This window comes from Harpegnathos saltator, unplaced genomic scaffold (genome assembly GCF_003227715.2).
Source record: "Harpegnathos saltator strain DR-91 unplaced genomic scaffold, Hsal_v8.6 scaffold765, whole genome shotgun sequence".
NCBI classification, from domain to species: domain Eukaryota; kingdom Metazoa; phylum Arthropoda; class Insecta; order Hymenoptera; family Formicidae; genus Harpegnathos; species Harpegnathos saltator.
In genome coordinates, this window is record NW_020230610.1 from 56,778 (window position 1) to 70,057 (window position 13,280).

Sequence of the window (13,280 nt, forward strand, 5' to 3'; positions counted from 1 at the left end):
TATGGAAGACAGAAGAGCTATAAAAAAGTTCAAAGCAGAACATTCTATAGTTTAGTCGAAGACGAACAGAGTGGACGCCAGACTGCTGATACCAAATCATAGGTCTATAAGCCTATTATTGTATCAGATAAAGAAAGGCATGCACTTAGGCAAAGTCCACAACGAGTCGATATGAGTTTAAGACCCAGGAATGTGTTTAAAAGTTCGTCGAGGAAGTTTCCTGAATTTTGATAACGGCCTGTATTTTTTAGACGAATGAAGGGCTATAAAAAGTTCAAAGCAGAATATTCTATAGTTTAGTCGAAGACGAACAGAGCGCCAGTTACAGTGTGTTTACAACGTTTGCTAGAAAAATGGCAGAATCATCATCATTATCATCCGTAGAACGCGAGCTGCAGAATCAGACTGCTCGATTAGGCTCGCTAGACGAATACCTCGCATGGGAACAAAAGTGCGACGAGTGTCTCGAGTCGTTGGAACAGCATAGCCGAGCCAAACAACCACGACTATCGGTTGGTTCAGCACACTCGATGGTTGCTCGTATAGCGCAACTCGAGGGTTTAAAAAATACTTTGCGCAGACGTTTCGTATACGCAGGAGCCGGACATTCGACACTTGTTTGGCGAGAAATCGATACAACGTTCAATAGTCGCATATCAACCGGGGCGATTGTAAATATAGACTATATCGACCCTCTTCGATTTCTCCAAGATGCGAAGAATATCGTGCTCGAGCATGTGCGATGCGTTATGAAGAGACACGGTAGCGTAAAAGTGAATACTGTGTTCAACGGTGAATTTGTGGCGGGTGATAAACACACGAACAAGAGCATCAATACGAGGAACGTTGAACTTTTTTCCACATCCGATCTAGACAATTGGTTCACGATGCGTATTATCGAACCTTAGCGTCCTTGGAAGAATTTCAGGAACGAGATAGCGGGTGGGCACTCTCACGCATACTCGATCTGACCGTTAACGTTAACAAGTACAAACCGATGCGTGCGGGATGTCACATCGAATTACCGCGCGAAATAAAAATGAAGCGAGCTGTGATCAGTGTGCAATCCAAGGGCAATGCATGTTTCGCGTGGGCTGTGGTTGCAGCGTTATGTCCAGCTGACAAACACGCAGATCGTCAATCTTCGTAACCACACTATACATCGGTGTTAAATATGCATGACATTGAATTTCCAATGCACATAAACCAAATTAAAAAATTTGAACGGTTGAACAATATCTCGATCAACATTCATAGTGTGGAGAAGAGATATAACAACACGACAAAGAAAGAAGGAAACGTGGTCGTGCCCATATGTCTCACGGAACAGAAAATGGAGAAGCATGTCAACCTGCTGCATATTCCAGATCCGCGAGATGATGATGACAACACTGGACACTTCGCGTGGATCAAGAATTTGTCCTGACTCGTCAGCTCGCAGCTGAGCAAAAAGGAGCACAAGAAACATATTTGCGACCGGTAAGTATACACTAAGAACGCAATGTATAATGAATAATGCGACATATATTAATAACAAAATAATGTTTTTCCAGATGTTTGCATTACTTCAGCTCGAGCGAGAAGCTGGAAAGCCATACCGTCGACTGTGAAAAAATGAATAACTGCGCCATCACCTTGCCAAACGATGATAACAAATGGCTCAGCTTCACCAACTACTGCAGGAAGGAGCGGGTCCTGTTTGTAGTTTACGCCGACTTGGAATGCATCCTGGAGAAAGCACCGAGGGAAAAACAAACGAGTTCGTATGCGTATCAACATCACAGCGTATTTAGTATAGCGTATTATGTACGATGTTCCTACAACGAGTCATTATCCGCGTATCGATGTCGTCGCGATCCGGATTGCATCTCGTGGTTTGTCAAAGAACTTGAAGAACTAGCACATCGTGTAAAGGATATTTTGTCTGCAAGTGTCTCCATGGAAACTTTGTCAAAAGAACAGTGGGAGACATTTCGGAACGCTACGCTGTGCCATGTGTGCGAGAAATCATTCGCAAAGGATGATACACGCGTGACCGATCATTGTCACCTGACTGGGCGGTACAGAGGTCCCACGCATTCCAATTGCAATCTAAATTACCAAGACAGTTATTGCATTCCCGTGGTCTTTCACAACTTATCCGGTTATGATTCGCACTTCATCATCAAAGATATAGCAACCGCGTTCGAAGATTCAATCACTGTACTACCGATAACCAAAGAGAAATATATTTCGTTTACAAAGACTGTAGGAAACATTACGGATAGTACGAATAAATGGAAAAATTGTATACAATTGCGGTTCATCGATTCGTACAAATTTCTTAGTTCTAGTCTCGATAAATTGGCGTCTTTTCTCAACCACGACAAATTAAAAATTGTTCGGTCCGAATTTTCAAATTCGTCCGACACGGATTTTGCTTTATTGATGCGAAAGGGTGTCTTTCCGTACGAATACCTTGATTGCGTGGACAAGCTGCAGGATCAGTGTTTGCCACCGCGCGAGTCATTTTACAGTTCGTTGACGGGTGACACGGTATCCGAGAGCGATTACGCGCACGCTGTGAACATCTGGCGGCGGTTCTCCATTCAAACCTTGGGTGAATATAGCGACTTGTATCTGAAGACCGATGTCTTGTTACTAGCCGATATTTTTGAAAATTTCCGCAATAGTTGTATCAAAAGTTACGGGTTAGATCCCGCGTATTATTACACTTTGCCTGGTTTTACGTGGGATGCTATGTTGAAGCATACGGGCGTTAATTTCGAATTGCTCACTGATATCGACATGGTTATGTTCATCGAGCGCGGTATTCGCGGTGGTCTCAGTCAATGTTCCGGTAGATACGCAAAGGCCAATAACAAGTACATGCAGTCTTACGATCCATTGCAACCATCATCATACTTGATGTACTTCGATGTAAATAACTTGTACGGTTGGGCAATGTGTCAACTGCTGCCATACGCCGAATTTCGATGGGTTGATGATGATGATGTATCGAATTTCGACGTATCATCAATCGCGCTAGATTCACCCATAGGATATATTCTGGAGGTCGACTTGGATCCACAACATCTGCACGACGCGCACACTGACTTACCGTTCTGTCCGACGCGGGGCAAACCTCCGAACAAAAGGCAAGATAAGCTTCTCGCAACCTTATGCAATAAGCAGCGTTATGTGATTCATTATCGCAACCTGCAGCAGTGCACGCGTCACGGTCTTCGTATTGGAAAGATACACCGTATACTCAAATTTGCTCAATTCCCATGGCTCCGCAATTATATCGAACTTAACACGCAGCTTAGAACACGTGCGACAAACGATTTTGAGAAAAATTTGTACAAATTGATGAACAACGCTGTATTCGGCAAAACCATGGAAAACGTTCGCAATCACGTAGACGTAAAACTGTTAACAAAATGGGACGGATGATACGGCGCTGAGGCAATGATCGCGAGACCAAATTTTCATAGCAGAAGTGTCTTTTCGGAAAATTTAATTGCCGTTGAGCTACGTAAACTCGAGGTGAAATTCAACAAGCCGATCTATGTGGGTATGTGTGTCTTGACTTATCCAAGACCTGCTTGTACGAATTTCATCACGAGTACATGTCTCCCCTATATCAGAACAGATGTAAAGTAATGTACACCGATATTGACAGTTTAATCTACCATATCCAATGCGATGATATTTTCGAGCACATGAAACGCGATATTTCTAAGTTTGATACGAGTGATTATCCCGCTGATAACGCGTACGGTATACCGCTTGTCAACAAGAAGGTGCCGGGTCTGATGAAAGATGAAAATAACGGAGCGATTATGACGGAATTCGTCGGACTCAGAACAAAGATGTACGCGCTAAAGGTAGAAAGCAAAAAGGACACGAAGAAGGCGAAAGGTGTCAAGACCAACGTCGTAGCGCGAACTATAACGTTTGATGATTATATGCAGTGTCTGAGAGACGAGGTCGAAAAACAACGTCGTCAGTCATGCATACGATCCAAAATGCACAAAGTCTACACCGTGTTCGAACTGAAAACTTCTCTGAGTCCGTATGATGACAAGCGGTATATCGTACCAGACTCAACAGACACTTTACCATGGGGACATTACAGGATACAATTGTAAACTAAAAAGCGATCATTGTGCATACATGTATATTGTAAAATTAAAGCGATCATTGTACATATATTTGTTTGTAAGAAATATTGTTAACTATAATAAAAGATGGTTTATTACAAGCTGTTTATAATAGGATATTGTAATAAAAAGTGTTTATAACAAAGAATTGGTTACAATACATTTTCTTTGTGTAGCCAAGAGTTGTGCGAATCGTCAAATCCCAACCATTTCACTAAAACCTTGTCGCCGCTTTTTCGCAACACCTTTTCCATGAGATAAACGTCAGGATTAGCAGCGCGATGCAGTTCGTATTCGTAAAATTCTCCGGCAATAGACTTTCCGCGAGAATCCTCAAGCAGATAGGTCGCTGGATTAGTTGTCTGCACTTTGACGATTTTAAACACTTCGGTTGTCCAATTCGGTGTATAGCCTTTTTCAAAGATGGTTTTGAATTTACTCACGCGTACCAGATCACCCACTTTGAATCTCGCAGGCGCAGCGATCTTTACGTTGTTGTAGACTGTGTGTAGGAACTTATCGGCGATCTCGGGTGTCACGTCGATAGGACGCATGCCGATAGTTCGATGTTTCCGTGTGTTGTACTCCGTGATAAGGCGCGGTAACGAGTCGATCCATTTGTATGTTCCATTCAACGTAAACATTTTCCACATGGTGTTCTTTAACGTGCGGTTGAATCGTTCCACAACAGATGCCTTCATTACCGAGTACGTAGAATAATGATTGATACTATGTTTTTTAAGGAGTTTCTGCAGATCCGCATTATAAAATTCCTTTCCCTGATCCGTTTGCAAATTTTTCGAACATCTTCCAGATTCTTGAAATATCCTGGCGAATACTGTCACTGCTTCTTTACCGCTCTTGCTCTTCATCGGTACAGCCCACGCATATTTGCTCAACACATTGATAACAGTGAGTATATAGTGGTAGCCTCTATTGAATCGCGAGTAAGAACGCATCTCTACCAAGTCAGCTTGCCAAAGATCATCATATCCGCGCACTATGACGCGTCTACGGGGAAAATATCTTCTCGCTGGAGCGTGCAACTCCTCCACCAACCGATGCTTTTCGTTACCGATGAGCTGCTTCTCTGAACTTTTCTTCTTTTTGTTAAATTTTGATGATTGCTTTGCCATTGCAGCTTGTGATGATCCGTCTCGCTTATGTCGATACTATATGTCAATTTAACTGTAATATTCTACTTTTATATTTCCCTTGATTGCTTTATCTCTCAGCGTGTCCAGTTTAAAATTTGGTCTATGTTCTCATGAATGCTATTCATGCTCTGTATGTTTTTCTTCCGGTAGTCTTCCAGCCAATCCTTCAATTTTTTAACATTCTCATCTACATAATGCTTCATCTTAACGTTACTCTCATGCAGTACAAGCTTTACAGCATTTATATTTTCATCGATATACTGCTTCTTCTCAACGTTACTTTCATGCAACAGAAGTTTTACAGACTTTATACTCTCATCCACATAATATTTGTGCGCAGCGTCATTGAAGGCTTCCGGCTGCGGTACATTATGTGTCACGTGCATTTTTGCATCGAAACATTTGCCATCACGACCTTTACTATTGGCGGTTAGACAAAGGGCATTTTCATGTACATATCGTTTGGTTGCAACGTTGTTTAAATGATATCTCACACCTGCAACACATTCTTCCACGTATTGTTTGGTTGCAACGTCACTGTCGGCTTCAGGTTGCGCTACATGTTGTATCTTGCGCGACTTTGCATCAAAAACTTAGGTAGCATTTAAACAAAGGGCATGCTCCGTACAAGCGCGGGAAAGGCGCTGCAGAAAAAAGAAAAAAAAAACCTCAGAGACACTAAAATTACCTATGGGTGCAATGATTAACGTACAGTTGGAAAGACTAGCGAGGCGTATGCGTATATCTTTCTTTCGAGGTGTTTTCATGCGTGACACCTTACCGATAGATGGAGTACGTCAAAACGAGAGTGGTATTGTAAATTTAAACAACACAGAGGGACCAGGTACACACTGGGTGGCATATGCGAAAAGAGGAAATCGCGCAGTATATTTTGATAGTTTTGGTAATCTTCGACCGCCCAAGGAATTGATTCAATACCTTGAGAGAGATATAGTGAAAATTGTGTACAATCGCACGTCTTATCAACATTACAGTCAGAGCATATGCGGACAATTGTGTTTACAGTTTCTCCAAACGGTAGACAATCGATATGGATTTAAATGACAACATTCCACTAACAGCAGTCAGTATTCGCTTGGCAGTTTGCGAACACGTCGCTAACGCTTACGTTGACTAGCAACAGTAGCACCCTTACGGTGAGCTACTTTCCCACTTTAGATTTGAGCGACGGTGATTACGAGCTCGGTTTAACGGATTTCGAAACATACAAAACGATACCAAATGTAAATTCGTCGAATAATAAATTTTACTATGGTGCTAACGACGAAGAAATTACGATTCCTGAAGGATCGTACGAATTGCGTGCCATATACGAATATTTAAAAAATGTAATTTCACATGCTCAAAAAACAGTAAGTTCCAAAAATAGTCCATATAAAGATGACGCGAATGAATATCCTATAATAATTCGTGCCAATAATAATACGATGAAGAGTGAAATAAAATGCGCTTATAGAATACATTTTAGTAAGCCAAACAACATTGGCTCGCTTTTAGGATTCTCATCGAGTCGTGTATTAGAACCGCACCGATGGTACGAATCGGATGTACCGATTAAGATTGTCAATGTTAATATCATTCATATAGAATGCAGCGTTATCAGTGGTGCGTACAGTAACAATATGCGTGTACATACGATACATGAATTCTCGCCTAAGGTGCTACCAGGATATAAGATATCGGAAACGCCGGCACATGTCATTTACCTACCAATCATCGCAAGGAGCATTACAGATTTAACGGTGCGTGTCGTTGATCAAGAAGGACAATCGCTCGATTTTCGAGGAGTAGAGATTACCGTTAGATTGCATGTACGACGGCGACGATAATAAACGCAATCTATGAAATGCTTGTGGTGAATCAAGTGGAACAGGAGAAACTAGCTGGAAATACACCTTTTACGAGACACGCAATTAGCCGTACAAAATCCCTCGTTCGAAAGGAACTCAGCGCGTTGAACGTTGAATTTTTGAAATCTCTGGGATTCATCGTACGAAACGATTGAGAAAGATGGTTGACATTTTGAAAATTGAAAGTGAACCGGTCTTTGACGAGCGCATCGTCAAGATTGAGACACATACGTACAACCCATACGCTAACACAACGTTTGTATATAGCGACGAGATACGAATACCCATACAGCAGCAGGATTTATACATATTGCCATGCGAGAGTTATCTCTATATCGAGGAGAAGGTGACGAAATAAGTTGCAGTCGATGGTGCAACTGTAACATTGGGATATAATTGCGTTGCATTCATGTTTGATGAGATTCGTTATGAACTGGATGGTGTGGAGATTGATCGTAACAGAAACGTGGGAATAACTTCAACGCTCATAAACTATGTATCGATGTCTTCGGACGAAAATGCTGTCATGGGATGCGACTGACACTATTTCGCCGGACGGATACTTCAACTTTTGCGTATCACTCAGCGTGTTGCTAGGATTCTATGAAGACTACAAGCGTATAGTGATTAACGCGCGTCACGAATTATTTCTATTACGATCGCGCAGCGACAACAACAGTCTACTAGGATCTTTAGCGCTGGATTCTAAGATTGAGCTATTCAAGATACAATGGCGAATGCCTCACGTAATCTTGAACGATATCAATAAACTTTCCATGCTGAAAACTTTGGAGAACGGACGATACTTGAGTATGAGTTTCCGCTCGTGGGATCTGTATGAATTTCCTCTACTGCAAAGCACTACCAAACATCTGTGGACCATCAAAACTGCTACTATCTGGAGAAGCCTCGATACGTTATCTTTGAGCTGCAGACTGGCCGGAAGAATGTCATGTCGGAAAATATAGCTCGTTTCGATGACTGCAAATTGATCAATGTGAAGTTCTATTTGAATTCAGAGTGTTATCCGTACGACGACATGAATTTAGACTTTGCAAAAAATAAATGCGCCATACTTTACGATATGTATAGGCGTTTTCGTAAATCGTATTATGGATGCGACAGTGCTGAGGTATGGTTAGCAATTACAGACTTTCGACGGCTAGGCCCTTTCGTGGTTATCGATTATTCGCGTCAAAATGAGTCCGTCAAGAGTGCCACTGTGGATGTGCGGATAGAATTTGAGTGTAAGGAGAATATACCGGTGAATACTATCGCATATTGTCTCATCCTGCACGATCGTGTAGTTGAATACAGCCCGCTAACCAACATAGTGCGCAAACTCAACTAACATTAGAAAGTATGTACGAGAAAAGAATAATACATGAGAAAGTATGCACTAGAAAAGAATCTTGACCAAAAATAGTCATATCTTTACAGGATACAGCATTTAGTTCTTTACAGGATGTGCCCTATGATATAGTGTGCATATCTCTCTTTATCTAACATCCCTGTAAGCTTGCTGAAGAAAACGATGGATGGGGATGTAGCATTGGCGGGGGAAACTTGGAGGGAAACTTGCCTGCGTTAAAGAAACTGCTGCTTAGTGTTGCATCAGTTGTTCTGTAAAGACAAGGTTCGACAGTCGCTCTGTAAAAAGACAAGGTTAGGCAGCAGCTTCCACATAGTAAATCAAAATGTCTGATGTCAAAGTGAGTGCTACGCAAACAAATTGTTACATGCCTGAGTACGACGAGTGTTTCGAGGAGCCGTACAAAATGCCTGATGTCGAAATCAACGCTGCACAAACAAATTATTATATGCCCGAGTATGACGAGTGCAACGAGTGTTTCGAGGGACCATACAAAATGAAACGTAGGAAATGAGTATCAGTGTGAATTTGGTACTTTGTGTGCACTCTTCCGACCGAATTTTTAAATGTATAACATTTACATTGCATTTACAGCATTCCTGAATCATATCGTGCTACTCGCATTCCTGAGCCGCGTCATGTTACTCGCATCCAGGGACGCAACGATATTGCTCTCCCGAACATGCCAAAGAATGGTTGTCCCATCAAGACAGTACCGACGTTTGTTGACCTGCAGGGGTTCATAGTTCGGAAACGATTTATCGTAAAAGAAGCAGCGATACTGAGGAGTGGGACTGTTCTTTCGCACTACATTTTCACGAGTTCGATGCCATGGGAGTTTCTCTCAAGATCAGAAAAATCGAGAGCCTGCTGGGTAACGGATAATCATCACGGGTTACGGTGGGGAGATGGAACGCAATTTTCAGCGCAAACGGACATGGAAACAATCAGGTGAGCATGGTGACGCAATGCCAAAGGCCAGTTTGCATCCGATGAAGGTGATGCTCTCTGTTTGGTGGGACTGCAAGGGCATAATCTATTTCGAGCTTCTCCCCGCTGGCGAAACGATTGATTCGGACAAGTATTGTCGCCAATTAACCAATCTGAATCGAGAAATAAAAGAGAAACGTCCGATTTTGTCAAATCGCAAGGGAGTCGTCTTTCATCACGACAACGCCAGACCACACGTTTCGAAAAAGACGCTGCGCAAACTGAAGAGCCTAAAATGGGATGTCTTAACGCATCCACCGTATTCTCCTGATATCGCACCATCTGACTATCACTTGTTCCGGTCATTGCAAAATTATTTAAATGGAAAAAACTTTGACTCTTTGGAGGGCTTAAAAAACGGCGTCTCTTCGTTCTTCGAATCTAAACCGCGCAGTTTTTATGATCGAGGCATCCGTATGCTGCCAGAACGTTGGGAAAAGATTATAGAAAACGATGGAGAATATATCATTGATTGAATAAAGATTTTTGTTTGCCTAATCACTGTGTGACTTTTACTCACAAACTCCGCACGAACTTTTGCACTCACCCAATATGTTAATTATGTTAATTATGTTAATTATATTGATGAAAATACTTCTTTATTTGCTTATTATGGTTATTAGACGTTCGATAGACGTTCGTGAGATAGACGTTCGATAGACGTCTGATAGACGTTCGTGAGACGTTCGTGAGACGTTCGAGAGACGTTGGAGAGATGTTCGAGAGACGTTCGATATGGCGCAGTAAACGAACGGCCAGAGTCTGACCTAGTTTCGACTTATTTTTTCTTTCGTGACGTCATCACGCCCACTCTAAGAACCTTTCCTAGACGGCTTATAGCAACAGGCGACGGTGGTCTATAGGAGCTTTGGAGCATTGGATAGTAACCGCGAGGGTCCGGGTTCGAGTCTAGCAGCATCTTCGACGGTTTTTGCTCTCGTGACGTCATCATGCACAATCTAAGAGCCTTCGCTAGACATCTAATAGCAATAGGCGATGGTGGTCTAGGAGCTTTGGAGCATTGGATAGTAACCGCGAGGACCCGGGTTCGAGTCTATAGGCAGTTAGGGCCCGAAAGTTTTTCTCTCGTGACGTCATCGTGCACACTCTAAGAGCATTCACTAGACGTCTCATAGCAACAGGCGACGATGGTCTAGGAGCTTGGAGCATTGGATAGTAACCGCGAGGGCCGGGGTTCGAGTCTAGCAGCAGCCTCGACAGTTTTTCTCTCGTGACGTCACGGCACATCTAGTCCATGGAAGCAAAAATTCTAGGAAGGGGTTATATTAATAAAGGGGGTATTAGTGAGAACTATTTAATTAAAAAAAAACGGTTTTGCAAAAAATTTTTAGAAATTGGGTTAGAACCGGCCTAGCTATTCTACTCACAGGCACGCTTAAAATTGTACGTTTATTTAGAAAAATTAGATCGTAGAGTGTTATATTATGATACTGATTCATATATATATTTGAGCACCGGTGATTCCAATAAGTACGAGCCGCGTACGGGTAATTTTTGAGGCGATATGACGGACGAACTCGAAAGTTATGGTCAAGGTAGCTACATAGAATCCTTTGTATTCGGAGACCCAAAATTTTATGCCTATGTCGTTTGTACTCCACAAATCCCTGAAGTTTGCAAAGTAAAGAGGATAACCTTGAACTTTGAGACTTCGAAATATATTAATTTTAGTAGTATAAAAAACTTAGTAGTCACCAATAAAATACCTATCGATGCGAACGAGGAAGAGAAGAAGGAAGATGTAAGGAAAACTTCGATAAACCTACGTTTTGGAGCGATTCGTCGTACAGCGTTTCACGACATTGTAACGAGAGACGAGAGCAAGTCATGCATGCTGGTGCTCCTAAAACGTAGATTCGACGACACTGGTCACTCTGTGCCATAGGGTTACGTAGTGGCGTAAGAATAGTAGTAGAACGTGTTCTTTCTCCTCCAAATCTAAACACTTATTTGTAGAGTAAGAAAAACATAAATATAGACGTTTCCCCAAAAGCGACCAACCTGTATATCGTGTATGCACTAGCTCTATAAGAAACTTTTGTGCAAACTGTATGTATATATTATATTATTGATAAAATAAAGCTTTTGCAAAATAAAGAAGAAATAAGTTCTTTTACAAATATATATGTATTTCTATCCTTGTATATGACCCCTGAATCACAATAAAATCTTAGCAAATTATATCGCTAGAAGCAGTCTCTTTCTCCCACAAACGTTCGCTCGTACGAGCTCATTGAACGATTATTAGCTCACAGTTTCACGCTGGAAAGCTAATATCGCTAGCGACGCTAAAATAAGCTATTCCCGCGACCGCGAACGCCGTGTGAAAAAGCTTATTCGACGTGGCGCTTCCGCGAATATGAGCTAGCGGGACCGCCTGGCCGGAAGGGCCCCCGGCGCGAGTTATAAGCTCATCGCCGTTTCTCCTTTTCTTCAGCATTTATGTAACTTCACTAGGTAACTGAATCAGTCATTTAGCAAAATGGACGCGCGCTGGAAACATCCTTGGGCATCGATCGTTTGTGGCCCTACGGGTTGTGGGAAAACGGTTTTCGTAAAGACTTTTCTTCGCTATTTACCCACGACGACGGATACACGTTTCGACAGGATCCTCTTTTATTATGCCGAGTGACAAGAGGCTTATCGCCAGCTACAGCATGAAGCGGCGAAATCGGGACGATTCGTAATAGAATTTCGAAAAGGCTTACCACGCCCGGATGATTATTCAAACGATCCGCTTGTCGCAAGAATGGTGATAATAGACGATCTCATGAAGGAATCGTCATCGTGGGAAGTAATCGTCGATCTGCTCACAAAGGGTAGTCATCACAAAAACCTCAGTGCTATACTCATTTCGCAAAACCTATTTCATCAAGGACGCGGACAACGAGATATTTCTCTCAACGCGAATTACATCGTGGTATTCAAAAACCCTCGCGATCGTGCTCAGATTCGTCACTTGACCAGGCAAGTATGTCCGGAAGATTCAAAGTTTTTGGAAGAAGCTTACTATAACGCTACATCGTTTCCACATGGGTATTTGTTGCTCGATCTGAAACAATCTACCCCGGATGAGTATCGGTTTCGTACATGCATCTTCCCCACTGATACTACGCATTATGTTTACGTTCAGCGTGGATCTACCAGAAGTTATATATAAAACCCATGCATACGATCATTCTGCGACAGTCTTATCGCCGTAATGGCAGTGAGTGGGAGGAGCAGAGCGAATGCGAAAAAGGGCGATAGAACCGCAAATGCAGCAAAACGGTCCATCGATAAGAAAAATATCTCTCTTCTGAAGGCGTTGTGCTACTTGACGGAGAAACAACGTGCTGCCTTTCTGCGAGAAGCTGACCGTGATTTCATCAAATGTATTTGCGAGTGCGCCTTCAACACGCTCAAAGGTAACGTACCGCTCGACAGAAGAGAAAAAATCGCCTATCGCGTTATAAATCAACATTGCGTCATATCGCTAATGATCGCGGTGATTGGAGAAGCAAACGGAGAGCGATAGTGCAACGAGGCGGATTTCTACCTTATCTGATCGTCTCTATACTCGGGGCTATATTATCCAATATTATCGGTAATTGAGACTGTTCATGCTTGAACCATGGAAAGAGCCAAGAAGATGGTACTGATTTCTACGGATAATCTCGAGAGATTGCAGCAACAGGCTCATACATCATCGTCTTCAGTATCGTCGTTGTCGTCTTCCCCGACT

At 42.4% G+C, this 13,280-nt stretch overlaps 1 protein-coding gene and 1 pseudogene across 1 annotated transcript in view; one reads left to right on the forward strand and one right to left on the reverse strand.

Annotated features, from left to right (window-relative positions):
- The window catches only part of Atg4a (Autophagy-related 4a), a 456,226-nt gene that overhangs the window by 22,244 nt on the left and 420,702 nt on the right, over positions 1–13,280 (reverse strand). The gene's annotated exons all lie outside the window — the stretch shown is intronic.
- LOC112590245 (uncharacterized) lies at positions 992–1,483 on the forward strand (annotated as a pseudogene).